This window comes from Bos mutus, chromosome 4 (genome assembly GCF_027580195.1).
Source record: "Bos mutus isolate GX-2022 chromosome 4, NWIPB_WYAK_1.1, whole genome shotgun sequence".
NCBI classification, from domain to species: Eukaryota; Metazoa; Chordata; class Mammalia; order Artiodactyla; family Bovidae; genus Bos; species Bos mutus.
Window position 1 is genome coordinate 101840370 of NC_091620.1, and position 17941 is coordinate 101858310.

At 38.0% G+C, this 17941-nt stretch overlaps 1 protein-coding gene across 1 annotated transcript in view; it reads right to left on the reverse strand.

Moving 5' to 3' along the window:
* NXPH1 (neurexophilin 1) overlaps positions 1-17941 on the reverse strand; it is a 366446-nt gene that overhangs the window by 158828 nt on the left and 189677 nt on the right. The gene's annotated exons all lie outside the window — the stretch shown is intronic.

The window sequence follows — 17941 nt, forward strand, 5'->3', positions numbered from 1 at the left end:
GAAATAGATTATGAATTACCATAATGCATGTATGTGATGTATGACTCTGTGTGTATAGATACAAAGATACATATATATGATTTTCACAATTTTCCAATGGAAAAAGTTGGCCATGGTTTACATTTCTCTCTCAAAGACCAACTACCAATTTTTAGAAATTGAATCCTTATAGCCAGTTAAAAATGATGAGATATAAAATATACATCAAAGTCAAAAGTTTAAGATATTTAATAAAGGTACAGCTAATAAAACAAAATTTACCTAACAGTTTTGCCTAACTATATACTGAACCACACATAAATAATGGTTACCTACACCTTTTCACAAAGATATCCTACCTCAGTGGGTTATTTCGTCTCATCTGCATTTTCCCTAGGTCTTTTGAGAATGTTCAGAAGCTACATCGGGTGCCTTTCTATAATAAAAATACTACTGTGTTCCACTCAGCTTGTTAAGAAATCAAAGAAAGAAATTAAGTTAGTTTGGCATGATTTGTTTTTGATGAACCCATGTTGCCTCCTAATTATCACATTATTTTCCTCCAGATGTTTGCAAATTGAGTGAGCACAGACATTCTCTTTGTTGACATGCAGCATGAAAGCCCTGGACAATAGACTATGTTTGAAAGCTTTCGAGTTATTAAGTTTGCTAGCAGTTAAAATGGAGCTTCTCTGGCTGAAGAAACAAGTGTGCACATACTTTAAGACATGACGATAATTATTAAAATTGGCTATGTAAAAGGAATGAGCTAATGATGAAACATCCTCTGAAACCTATACTCTAAGGAAAACCCAGGATCTGCTCTTAACCACTTTAAATGAACAGAAGGTGGTACTGGTATGAAAACACAATCATACAAGTAAATAAAAGCAGACACTTACCTACACGGCTACAGGTAAAAACACTCGTATATCTGTAATTTAGCAACACACAGATCATCTTTAATATGCTTATTCAGTTTTTGCAGTTTCATTGCAGCATACAGTCCCCTGATGCATAATGAAGACCTAACTTCGGGCAAGGTAAACAAGGTAATAAAGCTGCAGTTTTCCCAATACTTTTATCTATTATCAGCAATAGCAGTGAGTGGACAAAACACTTGCCAAGACTATTGACCTCCATGTCTCTTTATCTACAAAGCAAGGTTAATGATGCCCGACTGGGAAAGGGGTTTGATGAATGAATGAGACATACTGTGAAGAAAAAATATTAACAAAGTGTGTGCTAAGTCACTTCAGTCGTGTCTGACTCTTTGAGACCCCATGGACTATATAGCCCACCAGGCTCCTCTGTCCATGGGGTTCTCCAGGCAAAAACGCTGGAGTGGGTTGCCATGCCCTTCTCCAGGGGATCTTCCCAACCCTGGGATCAAACCTGCATCTCTCAAGTCTCCTGCATTAGCAGGCAGGCTCTTTACCACTAGTACGACCTGGGAAGCCCTAACAAAGTAAGTAGTAATCTAATACATATTAAAAAAAGATATAAACATACAATATTTTAAATATTCCCTTTGAACTGTAACAGAAGTGGAAGGAAGAGCTACTGTGAGGCTGGGAAGTTGATTAGGTTGTTTTATTTATTTATTTATTTTTGATTAGGTTGATTTATAATCTAAGAAACACAAATGGCTATTAATTTACTCTTGGCAAAATTGCCCAAGTCAATACTTTATGGATTTAATGTGATAGCATTGGAAAGCTTATGAAATTACAAGGCAAGGAAAGTTTCTCTTTAGTGCTCCTGTAACTCCTTAATCTATCTCCTTACAACTATTTTTGAGAGAATGACCGAGAAGTCAGGATTCACCAAAAAAAAAAAAAAAATCCTTTATTACAGCCAAATGCCCTGAACTGGTTGATTATATAACTATAAATATTCAAAAGGTAAAAAGAGAAAGAAGAGAGAACAAACTGGAGGAAAGGAAGAGAGAGGTAAGAAATGGAAGGAAAGGGAACGAAAGAAAATAAAGACTAGAAACGCAAACAATGAGCATGCCTATAAAATAAACTCCACATACTTGCTTACCTTTATCACACCCTGGATTCCCAGGAAGCCATTCTTGATATTCGTTATTACCTTGAAAATTTCAAGAAATTTTCAATTTTGAAATGTTTGTCAGTACGTCTGACTTATTCTAATTTCTTGCAGAATTTCTTACATGTGTGCTGGGAACTTCCGGACACCACAAGATAACTTTCCACACTACCGTAGACTTTGTAGTTCTAGATCAAACAACAAAGCTCTGCTGAGAAGCAGACGCAGAGGGGTTGGGTAACTGCACCCACTAGCTCCCATCATCACTTTGCCATGAATTTGACTTTTATTAAAAGATTTTTTTTAATGCGAACCATTTTTAAAATCATTATTGAATTTGTTACAATGTTGTTTCTGTTTCATGTTTTGGTTTTTTGGCTTCAAGGCATGGGGGATCTTAGCTCCTCGACCAGGTATCTAATCGGCACCTTCTGCATTGGAAAGTGAAGTCATAACCACTGGTCCGTAAGGGAAGTCCCACATGAATTTGATTAAAATTCAACAAAAGTATAAATTTCAACATACTAAGTGACCACTTGGAATACTGAAAACATATTTGTACAATGTGCCAGAAGGATTCATAGCACAGAACATATTCTTAATTTTACTTTCCCCTTTATAGCATCTTCCTTCACAAATTCCCTCCAAGCATGTATGATTCTCACACTGAATCCTGGTGACCCAGAACCCTCTACTGCAGTTCCTTCAACTAACTCCTACTTATAGTGTTTCACCATGCACATCATGCTGTCATCTTTCCTCTGTCAAGATTCTTGTTTGGTGTCTATTTCTTTGGAGGTTTGATCTCTGGCAGGTAATCTATGTAGAAAGATTGTTCCTCCCATCTAACACATTTATATTTTAACATGCTTTCTGAAGACATGGTGATTTAACCCAAAGAAATACGTGGGGAACCATAAGCCCTTAGACTGGCTGGTAAAGAGAGATTCAGGGGAAGGTGACCTCGTGTGCATCTGTACCTCACGCTGTGCTGTGCTGTGCTTAGCTGCTCAGGTGTCCGACTCTGTGTGACCCAATGGACTGTAGCCCACCAGGCTTCTCTGTCCACGGGGATTCTCCAGGCAAGAATACTGGAGTGGGCTGCCATGACCTCCTCCAGAGGATCTTCCCAACCCAGGGATTAAACCCAGGTCTCCCGCTTTACTGGTGGATTCTTTACCATCTGAGCCACCAAGGAAGCCCAAGAACACTGGAATGGGTAGCCTGTCCCTTCTCCAGGGGATCTTCCTGGCCCAGGAATTGAACCAGGGTCTCCTTCATTGCAGAAGGATTCTTTACCAGCTGAGCTACCAGGAAAGCCCATGTGGACCTCATGGAACCCATCAAATCATATCATATAGATAGCTGACTAGCCTTCAATTAAAAAGCTATAAGCTACCACACCTGTAATCCTAACAGGTCAAAGGATGATATAATCATGGGAATGAAGATTTGGAAATAGACACTAATGAATTAAAAACAAAAGGGGAGGGAATTCCCTGGCAGTTCAGTTGTTAGTACTCCCTGCTTTCACTGCCAAGGGTGCCAAGGGCATGAGTTCAATCCTGGGACAGGGAACTAAGATCCCACAAGCTGCTTGGCATGGCCAAAACAAACAAACAACAACAAAATGGGGAGAATGTTTATAGGTGTATAAAATGGCATTGAAATGTTCATTCCTATCTAGTTCAACCTCCATTTTGTACCATGGAGAGTGCTTGAGTTACACACAGCTGTATATGTCAAACTATGCTCTGGTTCACAGATAAGCACTCAGTTCTTTTTGGAAAGTTTGAAGAGAAATGCTTGCCCACCTCCTTTGATTGGAGTCATCTCTCTTAATACTGATAGACAAATGTGAATTTACAATCAAACTGTCTCAAAAAGGCTATAAAGTATGGTTATTTTGGCTAGCAACATTGAAACAAAATGTTAAGATTTCATCAAAATGATCACTCTAGTAAGGAAATAAATCAAAATTAAACTTCAAAACTCTTAGCATGTCCAACAGCAGCACTTCTAAAATCAAACAAGTACACTTTAATATTGTAACACCTTCACCAAGGGATTTCAAAGTCTTAATGCCAAATAATCATCCTTATTTACTTGAACTTCAAAAATGTTTTTCCTTTGCCTAGCATAAAGTAAAAGATAAAGATAGTTCTCCCTTAGAACTGCAGAATCAGAAAACGACTTTCTCTGTTATGATGCATTAGTAGAAAAAACTAGATCTGAGAGCTTGGCAGAAATTGTATCATGTTGAGCTCATTCTTTGTTCACATAAAATTATGGGATCACTAAAACCCAGGTACACATGGAGGATTACACAGGTGATAAGGATTTTCCTTTGTAATATTAGTTCAAAGATAACTGTCCAGAAATAGTCATCAATAAGAATGCACTTTGGACCATGAAACATCTTTGCCCTTAAGCTCTTCTGAGAGTATCTCAAAGTACTGCACCATCACAATCCCAATTTTTCCCCCCAGAAGATCTGTTTTCATGACACCAGTTTCTTGTTATTTGAGTCAAAATCGTGAATTAGCGAAGGCTTGTATTTTCTTCCTTTTTCCTCCCACTGACAAACTTTCAGACTGTTTCCTAATTGTTACACTCTCCATCTACAAAGACAAGAGTTCAAAACTCTTATTTATCATTCCTGCCCCAGTTTTAGAGTAAACGAAGAATCATCAAAATGGATGTTTTGGTTTTTTGAGTTGCTTATATATTGAGTTTCTAGACTTTTCCTAGCTTAGCTAGCATGGACACCAACTGTATCTAGAAAAATTACAAAGCCTGAGATATATCTTTGGACTGATATATGATTAAATTATATATGCAGTTATTTGTGAATATAAATAATTGGATATAAAATTAATAAAAAGGATATATATATATATTATATTTCCCCCCCCCTCTGGCTCTCATTTTAATGCTGTATCTCCTATACAAGTGATTTTTAAATGTGATCCAAAATTCCCCTAGGGTAACTGTCAATCGTAAAATACAATTCATTTGATTTATATATAAATTACTAAAATTATTTGCAATCATTTGCCACTCATATCACATCAAAACCAGATTTTTACTTGGGATTCATTTTATCTGAAGTTTGTGGTAGTTTTTTGGAGTTTTGTCAACAGCAATCTGTAATGCATGAAAAACTCCCATGTTTTCAAAGTCACATACCAACCCCCCAAACATTTCAAAGGCACAGAAAAGGTTTTTTCACTTGAATAACATACTCCAAGTTCTGTAGTTTAATTCCACCTCTCTCTCACCATCTCTTGCCCCTTCCAAACCACTACCCTCATTCCTATTCCTCTGATGTAAATCTCACCACATTTTTGAGAGTTTGTCCTGATGACCAACACATTGACTTCTGAGCCTCCCATTTATCCCTGAGAAGAACTGATCACCTCCTCCTCACTAGCTAAGCAGTTAATCTATCCTGGTTAACAATTTAAGTAAGACATCTGTGTTTGTTTCCTCAGACTGCTATAACAAAGTACCATAAAATGGGTGGCTTTAAAAACAAGAATTTACTCCCTCACCATTATGGAAGGTAGAAATCCAACATCAATGTGTTGGCAGGGCCATACTCCCTTGGAGACTCATGGTAGAATCCTCCTTACCTCTTCCTAGCATGTGGTGGTCAGTGCCAATCCTTGACTCTGGTTTGCATCTGTATCACTCCAGCCTCTGCTTCTCTCACCACATGGCATTCTCCCTGTGTTTCTTCTCTGATAAGTACACTAGTCATATTGGATTAAGGGTTCACTCTACTCTAGTATGACTCCATCTCAACTTTTTTCTGCAAAGATCCTAGTTCTAAATAAGGTCACATCACAAGTATCAGGGGTTAAGACTTCAACATATCTTTTGGGGCCCATGATTCCATCCACCATAGTATCTTAAAAAGGCACACTCAACCATAACAAAACAAAGTTCTCTAGCAAAATATTTCCTAAGTAGAGTGTCAAAACCACTGCAACTAAATATATGGAATAGCCAAAGTATTTCCTGGAGGATTTAATGGTGAGCTTTTAAAAAGAAGGACCAAGGTTATTTCTAGAGCTAAACTGAGTTCTTGTCCTCCTAGTCAGTTCTCCTAAGTTGCAGAAATCTATTGCCTTAATAACCAAGGGCAAAACGTAGTATGTAGTAATTACACTGATAACATGATCAACTAATGAAGTTCATTAGTCTAGTTGATGAAAACAGGACTTTATTGACTTTTTTATTTGTCACTGGTAAATGAGTACTGTAAAGAGAGATACCATCCAGGCAAAGTATGAAGCAAAATGCATTCTTTCAGCATCTCATTAGTCTTAATTAAATTGTGCCTTTAACTCATTTAAGCTAAAATTATTCAAAGCATGTAAAATTTAAACACCTATTTAAGCAATAATACATACAAGTATTGTATGCATTACAGACAGGCCAATAATTTTTACTAAATTAAAAATGACCCAATGTGATTTCACACCACTTGGGTTCAAATTTCTTTGAAGTAATTTTACAAATATTTACTATATCTTTAAATGTCTTGGTCCCAGAACAAATCAGAATTAAAATCCCAAGGAAAATTGTTCAACAAAACTTTTCTTTGGATTGTCAAAATAACTTAAAATAGATTATATCCAAAGAAGACAAGAAAATACTCAGCTATTAAAATTAGCATTATACTCAAAACAGAAAAATATTGAAGGAAAAGAAAGCAGGTCTTCTTCAATATTCCAAGGACCTGCATGTTCTTCTCATGTAATCACAGCTTCCTACCAATTCTATGACTGCATCAGGTTTTCAACTATTGTCATCAGTATTTTCTTGATTTACACATACTGTTCCATATATTTGATTTCGGTATTGACCATCTGGTGGTGTCCATTTGTAGAGTTGTCTCTTGGGTTGTTGAAAAAGTGTGTCGGCTATGACTAGCATGTTAACTTGACAAAGCTCTGTTAGCCTTTGCCCTGCTTCATTTTGTACTCCAAGGCCAAACTTGCTTATTATTCTGAGTGTCTCTCGACTTCTTAGTTTTGCATTCCAATCCCCTATGAAGAAAAGGACATCTTCCTTGGGTGTTAGTTCTAGAAGGTCTTGTAGGTCTTCATAGGACCTGTCAGCTTCAGCTTCTTCAACATCAGGGGTTGGGACATAGACTCAGATTACTGTGATGTTGATGATTTGCCTTGGAAACGAACAGAGATCTTTCTGTCATATTTGAGAATGCACCCAATGACTGTGTTTCAGAGTCTTTTGTTGACTATGATGGCTACTCCATTTCTTGGAAGGGATTCTTGCCCACAGCAGTAGATATAATGGTCCTCTGAATTAAATTTGCCCATTCCCATCCATTTTAGTTCATGGATTTCTAACATGTCCATGTTCCCTCTTGCTGTCTCCTGCTTGAGCACGTCCAAGTTACCTTGATTCATGGGCCTAACATTCCAGGTTTGTATGCAATATTGTTCTTTTCAATATCAGACTTTATTTTCACCATCAGACCCATCCACAACTGATCATCATTTCTGCTTTGGGCCAGCCACTTCATTCTTTCTGGAGCTATTAGTAATTGCCCTTCACTCTTCCCCAGAAGCATGTTGAACACTTTCAAACCTGGGGGGCTCATCTTCCAGTATCATGTAATTTTGCCTTTTCATATTGTTCATGAGGTTCTCATGGCAAGAATAATGTAGTGGGCTGCCATTTCCCCCTTCAGAGGACCAGGTTTTCTCAGAACTCTTCACTATGACCCATCATCTTTGGCAGCCCTGCATGGCATGGTTCATAACTTCATTGAGTTGTGCAGACCCCTTTGCCACAACACAGGAGATAACTCTACATGTGGACTCACCATATGATCAATACTGAAATCAGATTGATTATATTCTTTGCAGCTGAAGACAGAGAAGCTCTATACAGTTAGCAAAAACAAGGACAGGATCAGACTATGGCTCAGATCATGGACTCCTTATTGCAAAATCCAGACTTAAACTGGAGAAAGTAGGTAAAACCAACAGACCATTCAGGTATGACATAAATCAAATCCCTTATGATTACACAGTGGAGGTGATGAAGAGATTCAAGGGGTTAGATCTCTTAGAGTGCCTGAAGACCTATGGACAGAGGTTCACAACACCGTACAGGAGGCAGTGATCAGAACCATCCCAAAGAAAAAGAAATGAAGGAAAAATAAGGCAAAGTGATTGTCTGAGGAGGCTTTACAAATACCTGAAAAAAGCAGAGAAGTGAAAGGCAATGGAGAAAGGGAAAGATATACCTAACTGAAGGCAGAGTTCCAGAGAATAGCAAGGAGAGATAAGAAAACCTTCTGAAGTGAAAAATGCAAAGAAATAGAGGGAAACAATAGAATGGCAAAGACTAGAGATCTCTTCAGAGAACTGGAGATACCAAGAGAATATTTCATGTAAGGATAGGCACAATAAGGAACAGAAACATCAGAAGCAAATAGAAGCAAAAGAGATTAAGAAGAGGCAGCAAGAATACACAGAAGAACTATACCAAAAAAAAAAAAAAAAAAGGTCTTAATGACCCAGATAACTGCTATGGTGGCTATGGTGTGGTCACTCACCTAGAGCTGGACATCCTGGAGTGTGAAGTCAAGTGGGTTTTAGGAAGTATCACTATGAACAAAGCTAGTGGAGGTGACTGAATTCCAGCTGAGCTATTTCACATCCTCAAAAGTGATGCCGTTGAAGTGCTGCACTCAATATGTCAGCAAATTTGGAAAACTCAGCAGTGGCCACAGGACTGCAGAAGGTCAGTTTTCATTCCAATTCCAAAGAAGGGCAATGTCAAAGAATGTTCAAACGACCATACAGTTGTAATCATTTCACATGCTGGCAAGGTTATGCTCAAAATCCTTCAAGCTAGGCTTTAGCAATATATGAACTGAGAACTTCCAGATGTATAAGCTAGATTTAGAAAGGCAGAGGAATCAGAGGTCAAATTGCCAACCTCAGATGGATCGTGGAGAAAGCAAGGGAGTTCCAGAAAAACATCTACATCTGCTTCCTTGATAATGCTAAAGCTTTTGACTGTGTGGATCACAAAAAACTGGAAAATCTTAAAGAGATGGGAAAGCTGTCTCCTGGGAAACAGGAATATAGGTCAAGAAGCAACAGTTAGAATCGGACATGGAATAGCAGGCTGGTTCAAAATTGGGAAAGGAGTTCGTCAAGGCTGTATATTGTCACCCTACTTATTTAACTTATATGCAGAGTACATCATGCAAAATGCCAGGCTGGATGAATCACAAGCTGGAATCAACATTGCCAGGAGAAACATCAACAACGTCAGATATACAAACGATACCCACTCTAACGGCAGAAAATGAAAAGGAACTAAAGAATCCCTTGGTGAGGGTGAAACAGGAGAGTGAGAAAGCTGGCTTGAAACTCAACATTAAAAAAAAAAAAAAAGCAAGATCGTGGCATCCATTCCCATCACTTCATGGCAAATAGATGGGGATAATGTAGAAATAGATTTTATTTTCTTGGGCTCCAAAATCACTGTGGATGTTGACTACAGCCACAAAATAAAAGACGCTTGTTTCTCAGAAGAAAAGCTAGGAAAAACCTAGGCAGCATATTAAAAAGCAGAGATATCACTTTGCAACAAAGGTCCGTATCGTCAAAGCTACGATTTTTGCAGTAGTCATATACAGATGTGAGAGTTGGACCATAAAGAAGTGTGAAAGTGGAAGTTCCATTCTTCCTGAGTGTGGAAGAATTGCTGCTTTTGAACTGTGGTGCTGGAGAAGTCTCTTGAGAGTGCCTTGGACTGCAAGGACATCAAACCAGTCAATCCTAAAGAAAATCAACCCTGAACATAAATTGGAAAGACTGAAGCTGAAGTTAAAGTTCCAATACTTTGGCCACCTGATGTGAAGAGCCAACTCATCGGAAAAGACCCTGATGCTGGGAAAGATTGAAGGCAAAAGGAGAAGCGGGCAGCAGAGGATGGGATGGTTAAATAGCATCACGGACTCAATGGACATGAATTTGAGCAGATTCTGGGAGATAATGGAGGACAGAGGAGCCTGGTGTGCTGCAGTCCATGAGGTCACAAAGAATCAGACATGACATAGTGACTGAACAACAACAAATTCTATATATATTTTCACTAATCAAACAGGATATATACTTAGATTTTATCTAAGGATTCTGTGTAAATATTTTAAATTTATGATAGAAAAGAGCCAATTCATTTAACAAGCTTTGAAAACAGCAAAGTATGAGAGGGCAGCAGTCCTGTATCTTTGCCTATTAACAAAAAGAGGGTCAAAAACTATGCCTTAGCTTCCAGTGCCCGGCAGGGATTTTATTTTGTACTTGTCCCAGACTGTTTTCTTGATCCCCATTATGTTGTTAGCTCAGCAGAAGAAAGAGACAGTTTAAAAAATGTCACAGTGGGAAGTGTTTTAATATTGAGTGGTAAATCCCCAGAGGCAAATGCAAAATATATCCACATTGTTAACAGTGCCTTTGGAGCAGAGACAAGATTGTTAAAATAAGTGACTCTGGTTTCTTTCCTTTCCTTGAAGTTGTTTAGGCTTTGAGGTTGCTTGGGGGTGGGGAAAAGGAAAAGTGTTTTCCATAAAGTGTAATTATGTTTGTATTATTAGATATTTTATAATGTACCTCAAAATACAAAAACCTTTCTTCTCATTCTATCCATGCTTCCTAAAATTAATAAAGTGAAATAGACATAGAATGAACAGTGATTTTAAACTGAGCACTGAGCACCTCAAAAGGTAAGCTTGTCTCTAGCATTGTAGATCATTGTAGGTGATTGCCACCCTGGCCCCACAAGCAATCACCAAGAACTGGTTTTACATATTTAACACAGGAAGAATTATAAATCTTCAAAGATGGTCTAATCAATGTTCTTGAATGGCAGAATCTATCTTTCAAGGAAAAAACATGGCTTCATTTTACACATGGTACTGAAGAAAATGACAAAGGCATCTCCAACTACAGTCTCTGGAAATGAAAATCACGAATAGATACCTTAACAGAGCTGGAAATAAAACTATTAAGATCTTCTGGAACTTCCACATATTCCTTTCTGAGCCTTTGGTGTGCTTTCTTGCTAATCTCATTTGCTTGTTATTGTCCTCTCTCTAAAAGATTTAACTTATTCTATTCACAAAAGTGCTTAGGTTTCCGGTATCCATTGCAGCTCTTTTGTGGGCAAAATTGGTATTTTGATCTCTGACGCTGAACATCTGCAAACTAAATTTATATGCACGGTAATGACACACAATCATAAAGGATGTGAAATAATCTGTCTGTGTTACAGCAGATGTCAATTTTTGTTGCTTGTTATTACTAAAAGGGGAAATGGAGTTCCTCTCTGTGACAAGTAATGTTGCTTCTAATTCCTAGCAATAAATGTACCTAGAATATGTGCCGAAGTGGCACTCAGCCTGAATATCCATCACCATTTTGATTGTTTGAAATGCATCTGGTCCCTTTGAGTATATTTACCGTGATTACCCAGTTCAAGCCTTTTCACACTATTGTATGTGTCATCAAATGACAGTAATGAAAATAACTGCAACCATTATTATAGGTTTTAGGACTTTGCCATCTGTTGAGTATTAGCCTTTGCCATTCCCCAACTGGCATTCCAGGGAGCCAAAATTACACAGAAGCTACCCCACAATACTGTGTTTTTACATCACCTTTCATTTTGCACACACCAAAGATGATGCATTCCTTAAACAGTTCTAATAGAATCTAGTAATTAAAAATGAACATGCATAAGCTCACTTGATGTGGTTTCAAACCTTAGAGTACAAGTTATAAAGCCCTAAAATTAAACATGGCATATGCCATGCAGTTTCAAGAATTAGCAGTGGTGTTTAATATTGTGGTATTTAAGCATCAATCTAAAATGACACCAAAAAAAGGACAGGTATGTTATTATCTCCATATAATTTATACTATTTGGAAGAAACCTATATATCTTTTTTATGTAATAAGTAAGTAAGGTTAGGCTTATGTTAGGCTACGGACTTATAATCTGTCAGAATATCAGTGCTTTGACCAGCCACAAATTTGTTAAGAATGTGATTTGTATTCACAAATTATACTACAACTTATATAATATATTATATATAATATAACAAAAACTTATGTTTGATTATGCTATTGTCAGCAGTAATCTGCCACCATACTAGAACCTGATTGTAACACCTTCTTTGAAAAAATACTCAACAAAAATTCCAGTCAAAAATATGATGATAAAATACTAGAAATTTCAAAATGCAAAGGAAAACATAAAAGCTTAAAGCTCAAACTTTGTCTGCAAGTTGTATTTTGCAATATTGTTGGTTTCAAAGTCCCTTTTGCACAATGTTAGTCAGACAAGAATGAGAAAAGCAGACTGCTTCCCTGGTGGCTCAGTGGTAAAGAATCCCTCTGCCAAGTTCTATCCCTGGGTCAGGAAGATCCCCTGGAGAAAGGAATGACAACCTATGCCAGTATTCTTGCCTGGGAAATCCCAGAGAAGCCTGGAGGGCTACAGTCCAAAGAGTCGAAAAGAGTCGGATGGAACTGAGTGACTAAACAGCGATAACAACATGGAAAGAAAAAGGCAATCTCATAGTAAGAAAGCAAGAACAGTGCAACTAAAGAAAACCAAAGAAAAAATGCAGATGAAAGTTTTTCTAATTGCAATTTCTTATACTCCATTTGTACCCCTTTGAGAGTTCACTTCAGTTTGAGAACACTGTAACTACTCAAGAAATACTTGTAGAAGATAACTAGAAATTAAAGGACCAGGCTACATTAGAAATGGTTGTAGAGAATGTTGAATCAATAAACGTTTTGTTAAAGGAACATGGTGTTATATCAGAACTGAATATACAAACCACTCCTTCTTACATGAAATGCAGAATTTATTAAATAGCACATGATCCTGACCCAGAAAATGCCACCAACACTGAAGGCAGATTTGCTAGCTCAGTCTTTAGGAGAAGGGATACATCCATTCACAGAATTTTTGTCTCAGTTACATGCATTTTTGTTAACTGTTGGTTTGTCGGTAAGTTGTGTCCGACTCTTTTGCAACCTCATAGACTATAGCCCTCCAGGCCTCTCTGTCCATGGGATTTCCCAGGCAAGAATAGAGGAGTGAGTTGCCATTTCCTTCTCCAAGGGATCTTCCCGACTAAGGAATCAAACCTGCATCTCCTGTGTCTCATTCATTGGCAGGTGGATTCTTTACCACTGAGCTATCTGGGAAGCCCACTTTTGCTAATACAATATAGCTAACACTCTATCGTCACTGCATTTGTCCCATGAGAAAACAACAATTCGGGGCATTCATTTTAAAGAATGCAAAAGAATAGATTTGAAAAAATTTTTATTTTTCAGATAGATCTGAAGACTAACTTTTCTAGGTAGTTTGCCAGAAAATTAAAAAAAAGGAGGGGGGGTGACTAAGGAAAAAAAAATATAACCATATGTGATTTTTATTTAATTAAAAGAAATACCCAACAAATAAAGGAAGAGAGAATGAAGAGACCACACAGTGTGAAATAAAAGAAAATGTACTATTTCGTATTAGGATATTAGAAAGAGTAAGAAGATTATGTACCTTTCAAGGTCACTTAGAGAACAACCAAAAAAGGTAAAGTCATTTTCTATCCAAAAGTAAACTTGGAAAGATAATTCTAGCCATAATAGGTAAAGTCTGAAAAACTACCATGAATTGTGGGAGAGCTAAGCAAATGACAAAAATGACCAATAAAACTCAAAATAACGAAGGCAGACTTGAGTGGTCTTCTTATATAAATGGGTAGTACTTTGCCTGGAATGTAGCTGATGACACAATTATTGATCCAGTTTTAATGATGATGTGGCCAGCTGAACAAAAAAACAAAAATAGTAGCAGCAATAATGAGTCAAAAGTTTGTGAGAGCTATTGAGGTCCTATAGAACTGTATTACCCACTACTGCCTGGAATAATATTTACTGTCTTATCTGTTCAAAATGCTTTATACTCCTGAGTAAGTTTCAAAGTAATGAGCTTGTTTCCTTTGAAAATCTTCCAAAAAATTTGAACAAGTCATAGATCTTTGGTGTTTGACCCATGCCTTCTCCTTATTTGTGGTCAGTAAGAAATAATGTAATCCAACCAATATCTCTTACACATTACCAAGTTTTAGGCACTATGCTAGAAACTTGCAAATCAACACAGAATAAATGGTACTCAAATATTGTTGAGTCTGAACTATTTACATGCCCAACAAACAGGAACATGGTGCTGGAGTTATAAAGGTAGCCCTATCTTTGGATTATAGGAGAGTGGAAAAAACTGACATTAAACAAGCCATCACAACAAAGTGTGAGGATGATAATTCCTTTCCTCCAGACTCAAAATCTAGTGAGGAAAGCAGGCATGCAAACTTAGAGCTAAGGTAAGGGTGACTGAGAGATGCTTAATAGAGAGAAATGAGCTGTGAAACAGAGTGAAGCAAGGCATTAATTCTAACTGAGGACATTCTGAGGGAAGGAGGATTTGAACAGGCTTAGCAAGAAGGATAATGATGGGGGAAGGACATTTGAAACAATGGGACCAAGCACATAAGGGCGCACCTTTTAAAATGACACAGACCAGAGGAAGGATCAGGGGATTTAGGGGAGACGGTCAGAAAGCCATGAGGAGTCTTAAAAGCCAAGCCAAGAAACCTGAGTCTATTCTATAGGCCCGGGAAGGCAGGTAATGCTTTTTGAGTTCAGCAATAATGTGATCAGACCTCTGGTTCAGAAAGAAATTTTTGGAAAGCTTTTGTGAACCATTTTAAATACGAGAGAAATGACTAAAAGAACACATACTAAAATAGTCACAAAAGTGATATTTTTGAATGACTACAGGTAATTATACCCATTTGCTTATTGATAATCAACATGAATGTTGCTGGTATCTTTTAAAGCAAGCAGCAAACTTTTTCTGATATACTATATCCATCAATATAAATACACTATTTATTATTACTATTACCTAAATGTAAGAGGTTGAAGGCAAAAAAAAAAACAAAACCAAAGCCATATTTAACTTTCAGTATTTAACTTGCAGTATTGATTAAGCCAAAATGCAGCCATTGGTCTTTGGTCAGGACTTTTATTGAAATTGATTTAAAGCCATATATTTCCAGCAGCCAGCAAATGATGGCATTTCCCCGAATATCCTGCAGTCTGGTCCTAGAATAGCACAGTGACTCCTTGAGTTACAGGAAGAAGAACCAGTTGGATTACAAATCTAGGAAGGGAAGGAGTTTCTCATCACAAAACAGGAAGGCATCAGATAAGCACAAGGGCACTCTGTCTTCATCATGGTTCTAGGGAATCAAGTCCTGACATAATATATTCCAGGGTGACTAGATGTTCCTTCCCAGGGCTCAGTCCCCATTTTAATAAAAGGTGATCTGGATACAACACTGGTGAGGACAAGGATCAGCATCACTTACCTCTCCTGGTACATTACTTGCTCTCTGACGGGGGCAGGGGGAAACAGTAAAGGGAATTCTGAGAGACGTCGTCCTGAAGAATGGGTATCACACACTGAGAATGTTGGTAACTTCAGGGTCACTGGATATACCACCTTGGTGGCATTATTTTAGTTCTTTTCCATTAATGTATTAAGTGATTTTGAAAAAAAATTATTCTTGTTATATCTTCTTAGTCTGGTTCCTCTATGACCTAACCCCATGGTAGATTAAAATGTATATACTAGAAAAGAAGTTTGATTATTTTTTAAAGTTAGATAAAAAAAAAAAAAGAAACACCCAAAGAAGAGGAATGATGGTAACAATATATAACCGTCAGGAAAGAAAAGAATGATCACCATATGGAAAAAAAATACATGGACTGTAGCCCAGCATGTTCCTCTGTCCATGGAATTCTCCAGGCAAGAATACTGGAATGGGTAGCCATTCCTTTCTCCAGGGGGCCTTCCCAACCCGGGGATCCAACCCAAGTCTCCTGCACTGCAGGCAGATTCTTTACTATATATATACACACACATACATACATATATATATATATATATATATATATATATATATATCTTTCCATTAATAAGTGGAATATTTGCATTTGTATGGAGTCTCCTGAAGAGAGTAAAGCACTCCATTTATATTATGTGATAACATTTAAATATTCTTTTCTAACCAAAGGTCAAATATAACTCATAAATCATGAGTGGAGAGAAGAATCAATGAAGGCAACCAGCTTAAAGTTAACTTAGGTCTGATTGGCCAGGCCACATAACCTGCACATCTGCCCTGAACATCTGTCTGATCAACCCACCTATCCTGGGGACAGATTCTATAAGCTCCTGCAGGTTGACAAGCCAGGCTGGGTCAGAACAATGGACCTCCCACCTGTCAAACGAATGGCAGAGAAATACAATCTGAAGCCCAGGAACCAGGCCTAAATAGATAGAAAGCCAATACCGCAAGAAACCAACTAGATCAAGCCCTGAGTGAACTGACGCATAAAGAGGAAATAAAATGAGCCTTGCAAAATCCTCTGAGCTGGTTTCCAAATGAGCTTTTTACATGGTTTCTCTCCATCCTTGGCATGGGTTTACCAGTATCCATTAGAAGAGCTGACCCAGGAAAAAAATTCCAGGCAGAGGCCCCTGATCAAACATGTACCAGTATATTGCAATTGGTCTTTCTCTTAGTAATTATTGAATGAATCCAACTTTTGAGGACCAAATAAATACATGTTTTTCTTAGCAAGGGAAATGTGCATGTTAGACATACACTCAACCATGCCACTTTCTTCAACTAATATTCCTCTCAAATAGTTCTGGTTCCCCAATTTTTTGTTCTTTTGTTTCATAAGCTCTTTCTTCAGAATGAATCTATTCTAGTATTTGCTTCATTATTATGACTAAAAGATACATAAATGAGCATTAAAGATGGAAATTCTATTTACTAATAAATTAACATGGCCCAGTGGGTAAAGAATCTGCCTGCAATGCAGGAGCCGCAGGAGACACGGATTCAATCCCCGGGTCATAAAGACCCCCTGGAGAAGGAATTGGCAACCCACTCCAGTATTCTTGCCTGAAAAATCCCATGGACAGAGGATCCTGCTGGGTTGTAGTCCAAAGGGTGGCAAAGAGTCGGACATGACTGAGTGACTAAGCACATAGATACCTAACATCAACAACACTTCTCCCCCACAAAAATATCCCTACCACATGAGGGTGAAGTGGGCGCAACTGGATATGAACATGGTTGCTTAAGCACCATTTCAGGTTGTTCTTTTCCTGCTCTATTCACACTAGCCTGCAGAACTAGTGGAGTAAACCAGGTCTTGATCTCTATTTGCGCTCACTCATATCATTCCTTTGATATGTACCTTAGCCATATGAGGGCTTCCCTGGTCGCTCAGACAGTAAAGAATCTGCCTACAATGCAGGAGACCCAGGTTTAGTCCCTGGGTCGGGAAGATCCCCTGGAGAAGGAAATAGCAATCCGCTCCAGTGTTCTTGCCTGGAGAATTCCACCGACAAAGGAACCTGGCAGACTGCCACGTATCAGAGATGGAAGTGACTGAACTTAGAATTTGACAGGCAGATGAGAGAAGAAAGCATTAAAGACAGAAAGACAAATAAGTGCAAACAGATGTGAGAAATGGAATATTTTCTGCCATATCAGTAAACAAGGACGTCAAAGTCATCAGCAATTGCAGCCCTCTAGTGTGAGCCAATGAACCCTGAGGGAACACAGGAAGGAAAGAGATACCTGTCACCTCGCAACCATCAGGCTACAGCCTCTCCCTACAAAGAGCCCCAAGGAAGCTCAGGACGTGAAAAACACGGGATACTGATCCCATATAGCTGAAAGTGGAAG